This window comes from Panicum virgatum, chromosome 3N (genome assembly GCF_016808335.1).
Source record: "Panicum virgatum strain AP13 chromosome 3N, P.virgatum_v5, whole genome shotgun sequence".
Lineage (NCBI taxonomy): Eukaryota > Viridiplantae > Streptophyta > Magnoliopsida > Poales > Poaceae > Panicum > Panicum virgatum.
Window position 1 is genome coordinate 31311480 of NC_053147.1, and position 7476 is coordinate 31318955.

Below are 7476 nucleotides of genomic sequence, written 5' to 3' on the forward strand. Positions count from 1 at the left end.
AATACTTTTCAACAGTCTCAGAAAAAATATGGTAGTAGGGGTAGGATGTTCGGAAATTGTGCCATTAAGCTTTTCAAGAAAAAACAAGAAATTGTGCCACTGCATGTACATGGCTACCGAACTTGAGTTCGTCGTGGTTGCTGACGCTGGGTAAGTTGCAGGATTATCGTGTTAGCTGCCTCGCCAGCAATCTTCGACCGATCCGCGACAGCAGCCTACGGATTACAAGACAGATCCACGGCACGATCAGAAAATTATGCTCATCCTAGAACGCAAAGGACCCCATCTGGAAACCGATTTTATTTCACGCGCATCAATGGTTCCAGTCCATTCCAATCCGTCCCATGAGCCAGATTGTTTCAGAGTTCATCGGTTATTAGCTGACACGAGCGCAGGTCAATTTTACCCAACTGTAAAGAAATAACGGGCTAACATATTTAGCAGAAACTCTTTCAAAAAGTTAAAAGAGCTAAAGCGAAAGCTATAACAGAAGCTAAATTATTTAGCGAAATGATAAAATAGTCAATAATTACATACAGAATAAGAAACATCATTGGTCTAACACTCTAAAATAGACTCAACATGTCTCTTGACTGCCCAATTGTACTCGTGGTATTTTGTTTATGGTCCACCCTAGTTATATTGATTCTTTATTTCTTTTGACTACATCTTTAGCGGACATAGCGGACATTTATTACCACTGAATCTTGTAAAAACCTCTTTAGCGGACATAGCAGACAAATATTGTATAGCGCAGCGGTAGATAGAGGTGGGCAATCGGTCAGACCGAACCGATCGGTTCGGTTCATCGGTCTTTTTCAAAATTCGGTCTTCAGAAATCTAAGACCGATCGGTCTTTTTCTAAAACACAGGACCGAGACATTTCAGTCTCGGTTAGTTCGGTTTAGTCTCGGTCATGACCAAACTAACCGACCACTGCTGGAACCAATAAAAAAGGCATGTGATAGCAGAATTAATTAGAAATTTTGACAACATTTTGCCTCTTTCCAAAGCCCAAATTACAAGCAGTACATAATAGATGAAAAGACCAACATAGAATTATTGTTGTTTATATATCTAGGGTATATCTAGGGTTAATACGACTATTGGACTGGGTTGTTTTTGAGCTACGTAATGAACCTTATACATAGTTCGGTCAGTTCAGTTAACCGAGCCCAAAGACCAAACTAACCGTAGAAAGTTCGGTTACCTGAAGGCCAGGACCGAACTGCTGACCGAACATTTCAATCTCGGTCTTTTCGATCTCGGTCCCGGTCTTTTAAGTTCGGTCTTCGGTCCTCAGTTAATTATGCACAGTCCTAGCGATAGATTTCCTAAAAAGCTAACAGGGGACTATTTTGTACATTGATTTTACCCTCTAAGCTTGGAAAACTGCCTAACCTCTTGGATCCTTTGAACTTATAAAATAAAAGAAACTGTATCCCCTAAACTTACGAATTAATCTTTAATTTATACCTCAAAACGGGTTTGCTGTTATGGACTACAATAAGATTTTATTTGGCGCCCATCACAAAACTGAAATCTCGACCAGAGCCTCCCGACAAATCCACATCATTCGTCAAATTAATGAAGCACAAATCCTAAGCAGACATGGAATGGATAATAGCTGAGGCTTACCGCATCCAATTGGGATATGGAAATTTTAAAATGCGTACAAATGTAAAGGCAAAATTAATGCACGAGTACGCGTAGCGCCCGCGCGAGTGCTAGTACGAGGGAGCCAGCCCCGCTGCCCACCTTTTTGGATTCCCACCCAGTGCGTTTCGGCAGCCAGCTCCAACTCCAATCCAATATTATTTTTCTCTCACATCACTCCAACCATCAACTCCAGCTCTAACCAGCTCTCACACCGTTCCAACTCCCAGCCTTGAGCTCCGCCGAACGCATCCCCTCCTTCTTCCGGCTAGATGGCTGTCCGGCGGGCTCGTGCCGAAAGCCAGCGCCCAAGTGTCGCCGACACCTGGCGCGCCTTCGGAGCGGAGCGAACCAGCGCGCAGCACCTGGGGGCGCGGCGCGATGCGTAGCGTAGCGTGACGGGACGGAACGGGCCAAACCAACGCGCCGCCGAGATAGTTGATGCTCCCTTCGTCACTGACAGGCGGGGCTAGCAGGCCGTGGGACCCTACGGCGGATGCAGGGGCGGTGGCGGTGCTCCGCCGTCGCCGCTTGGGTTCGGGAAGCCACCACGCCTAGAGCCTAGACGAAGCTGACGCGCGGCGCGGGGCACGTGTTCGGCGGGGGAGCACGCGTCCGTCCGTCGCTCCGGCGGCGCGCCCGCCCGTGCCTACCGAGAGTTGGGCCGTGTTTGGCTTGCCTGAAAAAAAATTTAGAGCCTGTTTGGTTTGCTATCCAAATTTTAACGTGCCAAAGTTTTGGCAAGCTAAAATATAGATAAAAAACTTGCCACTATTTTAGTAAGCTAAATGTAAAATATTGACAGCTGTTGGTAGCAAACCAATATTGACAAAAAAATAGCAATTTTTGTCTAGCCAAAACATTGACATGCCAAAAATTTTGCAGCCGACCAATCAAACTCTTAGACCATCGCTGGCTGCCGCTCATAGTTTAGTCTACTTGTATAATGATTTAGTTCTTCACTATTAATATATAATTTATTTATCTATCTCACATTTTTTTAATTTTTGTATTGAAATTGGCTGTAAGCTTACAACTCATTTTTTCTTTTTTTTCATTTTCTCTTTTTTCATATCAGTATTTAATATATTTATAATCTATTATAATACTTGCTCTTAAACGAAAAGCTCGATGACAAGTATCGATAGACCCCTTCAAAAGCTCACGTGCGGACGGCGGTGGTTTTACCTTTACCTCGTAATTCTTCTGGAATTCAACCATAGGGTAAAAATTAACAGCATTTGCCTTTTTGGCTTCCGTGTGAGGTATTCCCTCTATGATCCTCGAAATAACACAACTTCCTTCTATAGCTCTTAAAGTTGAATTTTCCTTATTTGGTCTTATTTCTAACTTCCATATCTTCTTTGACCTACTCTCTACTCTATCAGTTAAATTGCATCTACAATTTTAAAATTAAAATTAGCCAATTCACCAAAATACTACATATGTCTTTTTTTTTTGCAAAATGGGTTCATCTCCATCACTTATATCACTGTAAAAAAATTGTGAATTTTAGAGGTGATTTAAAGGTCGTTTTAGTCAAGAAAAGAGGGTGAAAATCAAAATTATTGTTCATGCGAGTTACTGTAACTTTAAGGGCTACTCCCTACATCCCGCAAAGAGTGTAGTTTCTGAAAATTTCAGACATACTACTCATTTAAAGAAATGACTTTGTTGCCCCTAATTATTTCTATCAATTATGATTGAAAATCGTATTATTTATTTGGTTTCCTGGATCCTCAATGAATGCATATGCATTGGAACTAAAAAAGTAATATCTACTAAATATTTAATTGACTCCATGTGTTTTTCTATACAATACTTTCTTAGTACTTTGTATTACTTTAATTAAATGGATTTCATTACAAGCTAAAACTACACTTTTTTGTGGAATAAAATTCGAATGCTAAAACTATATTTTTTGTGGGATGGAGGAAGTGATATTATTTCTAAGGTCATAGAGAAAAATTACCCTTACTAGATATGGCAGTACCACCTAAATTAATCCGGCTCAAGTGCGCTAACCATCACCCTAAAGGTAATCCCGGCTAACACGCACTTCAAACGGAGTAATCCGGCAGGGCTGTCGGGTAAAGTCCCGAAGAATCCACCTAAGCGTCAATCGAACCCAAAGCTTACATGCAACCCACACGAAGGTGAGTTTAGAGAGTACAACATTTCACAAATATATTACATTACAGAGTCTTAACTTAATTATTACAAACCAAGTTCGAAATCTCAGAAGGGTACTTGGAGTTCAAACTGAAAGTAGTTCAGGGTTCAACTGCAGCGGAAATAAAGCGAGTTCTAAACGACGATACAAGATGTCATGATGAAGCCCGTACATGACATCACTCGGCATTGTCATCGTTGGCCGGAGTCGTATCCCACTCCACCGACCAACCATGAGGTAAAACACACGGCCAAGTCAAGCTAGCTATCTGATCTTCAAACGTATCACCTGAAAACAAAGTGGAGCCACAAGCAAGGCTGAGTATACTAATACTCAGCAAGACTTACCCGAATAGGATAGATTTAACCCTCTAACTAGACATGCAAGACTTTTGATTTGAGGGGTTTGTTTTTGCCGAAAAGCAATAAAGAGTAGGTCCTTATTTTCAGATTTTAGCTTTCAAGTTCTAGTTCGATTAACTATTCTACGTTAGCATCTATCCAATAGCATACATGGTGAAAAACAATTATTTTTCATCATTCAACCATATTTCTCATCATCATTGTTCCACTTCTTATTCTATGTGGCAAAAGGGTTAAGCAGTCTCAATATCCGTGAGAGACGGACGATTCAAATCGAATTTGTTAACCTGACCAGGCAGACCTAAACACACACATGGGGAATGAAATCACCCACGCGACTTTTCCCCTTTTTCCCAGGCATGGAACAGGCCCACCGCCCTAGGGTGCCCTGCACCCGTGCGTGACCAAAGACCAGACAGTGGGGAGTATGTTCCATGGCCGGTTCCATCATGTACTTAACCTTACCGATTACCATATTCTCGGCATGTGGTTAGTACGTTCAAACGCTTAACCACCACTACCACACACCGCGGCCTTATCCATTTTCACTAAACGGACGGGGTATCACAAGTACAACAACCCCGCCTGTAAACCTTATATTGCAGTGGGTAGTAAATATTCAACTCCTATGAGCTCGCGAGTGACAGGAAATCACTCGACTTCTACCGAACCATTAGCATAGCCAACTAGCGACCTACACATACTAGTGTTCAAGCTTAGGAACCTAGGATCATGCAACTAAGGTTCCAAACAATTCCTACAAACTTAAATGCACAAGTAGATAGGAATATAAGCAGTTGCATAAATTTAAAATAGATAGGACATGCTCCGGGGCTTGCCTTCCTGAGCGGAGCTAGCCTTGGGCTCTTCTGAACTCTGGTTCAGGTCTTCAGTAATTTCAGTTAGATTAACTTGAGCTTCACGCTGCTCACTCTCGGACTCCGGCACCAGCTCGTACGTACCGTCGGCGAGAGTAGTCAAATCTATATGAAATGCACATGCATGAGTTGTGGTGATGGTAACAAACTTAATTTAAATCATTATAGAGTTGTAAAATATTTTCTTTTCATCTTCTTGGGCAATCGTTTATAGAGTATTATCTAGATTAACTATTACTCATTAAGTAAGTGAGGGTTTTGTTATTTTAGAAAGATTATTTTCAAGTGCAAGCATGGATTATTCAAAACAGTTGATGGGTAAAGTTTCTGAGGATGAAATTTTTATGGAGATCCAACTACTTAAGTACAAACCTGCCATTAAATTTTCAGCTATTTTCATTGAGCATATTAATTATTAAAAATACATTAATCATCTACTGCTAGGACTAAGATTCATTTATACAGAACAAAACCTACAAGTAAAGATGCTAAAATTTTTACTGAGTGCTCCTAAACTTAGGTTAAGTCTACTGTAAATTTTCAGATTTAAATCAGCAAGAAACAGAGCATGATAAATAGGACAAAATAAAGCTATATTAATCTAGTTTAAAACCTACAGACAGTTATAGCAAGTTCTAGATCCTCATATTTTACCAGGATGGTTATGGACTCAAAGTTAACCCATAGAAAAATTATTAGAATTTTACATGGGCAGGAACTATTTTTCTTGAATTAGCACAATTACTCATACTATCAATTTGTGGGGCCAGTTACACTTAACTAAAAAGTTCCAAACTTTTTCTATCGTAACTATTTCATGGCATAGATATACTGTAGAATTTTCAGCTGAAGAAACATAGCATAACAACTTGAATAAATAAATCTACTTAACCTAGGCATAAAGCAAGATTTAAATAACTGATAGCTAGGCATGTCAACTGTCCACAAAACTTTTACACCAGTCTATGCATCTAACATGTAACACACTGACCAAAAATGGCCAACATATCATGCATGTAACTTGAGATCTAATAAAAGCTATATTTTCTTTGTATTTTAAATAAAGCAAAAAAATATTGAGCAAATGAAAAAGTGAATGTAACAAAAGTTGTAGATCTCTTTGCAAAGATTCCAGAACAGTTGAGTTTGCATTTTTCTGATTTTTCTACGATTTTTAAACGAATTTACAAGTTTGCTGTTTTTCAAAACAAAAGAAAAAGGAAAACGAGATCTTGCATCTAGGCCCCTGTAATGATTTGAGGGCTCGCAGATAAACCCCTGGCCGGAGCCAGGAACAGAGGAGGCGGCGGCGACGGCGTTTGCCGGCGAGGGAGCTCACCGGCGGCGAGGGAAAGTGGGGGAAAGGCAAGAGGGAGGCGAGCTCTACCCCTGGGCGGCTCAGGTTGGTCTCGGGGTGGCCGGAGGCGGCTCGCCGGCATAGCAGTAGGGGCGGCGGCGGGTGTCAACGGCGGCGGCGGTGCTCCGGTGCGGGAGGGATGGTGAGGACCGGCCGGGGAGGTCCACTGGACCACGAGGAAACTCTTTTGGGGGTCGATTTGGGTCGAGGAGGGGCGGAGGAGGGGGCTCCGCAGCGGCCTATGGAGGAACGACGGCCATGGCGCCGGCGGGGGTGCTCTGGACGGCGGGAAGGAGCTCGGGTGGACTTCTTGGGCGCGAGAGGGAAGAGTTGAGGGGCGAGGGTGCGGCTGGGAGCAAATGAAGGAGGGGAGAGCTCGGGCAGGGGAGGAATGCGGGGCAGCGGCCGGTCAGCGGACGGCGGCGAGCTTCTAGCGCGTGCAGGGGGTTCTGGGCTGTTTAAAGTGAGACCAAGGGAGGAGAGGGAGGAGGGTTGGGGTGTCGGTGGCGCGCGGCATTGAAGGCCGGCCGCGGTCAGCGGCTGAGGCAGGTGCATGGCCGGGCTCGTTGGGAGCCACGGCGGCGTCGTGGCGCGTCGTCTAGCGCTCGTCGTTTGCGGCGTGCTCGTCGACAGAGCAGAGCGCGGCATGCTCGACGGGACGGGAGGGAAGTCAGCGGGCAGGCGTGCAGGCGAGGCACTCATGGCCGGGCAGCGAGCACGGCGGTGCAGCGGCGCAGCGAGCTCGGGTGCTCGAGTGCCCTGCCGCGCGCGCAGGGAGGAGGAAAGGGGGAGAGAGAAAGAGAGTAGAGAGAGAAAAAGAGAGGTCAACGTGTTGACTCGGGATTTTCTCAAAATTTTCCATGGAAACTCGAAAAAGTTTAAACACGAAAGTTGTTCAAAATTCAAATTCCTACGACTTTCCTTTCAGGCCAAACTTCGTTTGAGCAATGATTTGAAAGTTAAAAATTTGAATTCAAGTTTAATGAACCCACTGTTTCTCGAGGTTTTCTCCAAATTTCATGTTATAACTTGAAAAACTTTGAATACGAA